This window comes from Sinocyclocheilus rhinocerous, unplaced genomic scaffold (assembly GCF_001515625.1).
Source record: "Sinocyclocheilus rhinocerous isolate Xijiao unplaced genomic scaffold, SAMN03320098_v1.1 scaffold265, whole genome shotgun sequence".
NCBI lineage: Eukaryota > Metazoa > Chordata > Actinopteri > Cypriniformes > Cyprinidae > Sinocyclocheilus > Sinocyclocheilus rhinocerous.
In genome coordinates, this window is record NW_015645861.1 from 542141 (window position 1) to 542398 (window position 258).

The 258-nt window shown below is 41.1% G+C and overlaps 1 protein-coding gene across 1 annotated transcript in view; it reads right to left on the minus strand.

The window, feature by feature from the left end:
- Positions 1-258, minus strand: part of LOC107706933 (NT-3 growth factor receptor-like) — a 109183-nt gene that overhangs the window by 97699 nt on the left and 11226 nt on the right. The gene's annotated exons all lie outside the window — the stretch shown is intronic.

A 258-nucleotide genomic window follows, 5' to 3' on the forward strand; every position in this document is an offset into this window, starting at 1 on the left:
GGGTAACTCGAAGCGAGGGTTTACAGATCACAATGCAAGCGGGAGAAGTCTCATATTACGGTCGTTACGATCGCGTATGACAACGTGCAGGATCAACACTTCATGTATCGCAGAGTACGATTCAATTAAAGGGGTCATATGATGCGATTTCAAGTTTTCCTTTCATTAGCTAGTTTTAGCCAGAGATAACTTGCTGAAACGCAAGATGACATTAACGTTCTGCTTGAGCAGATGAAAATTGTAACTTAATGAGAGTAT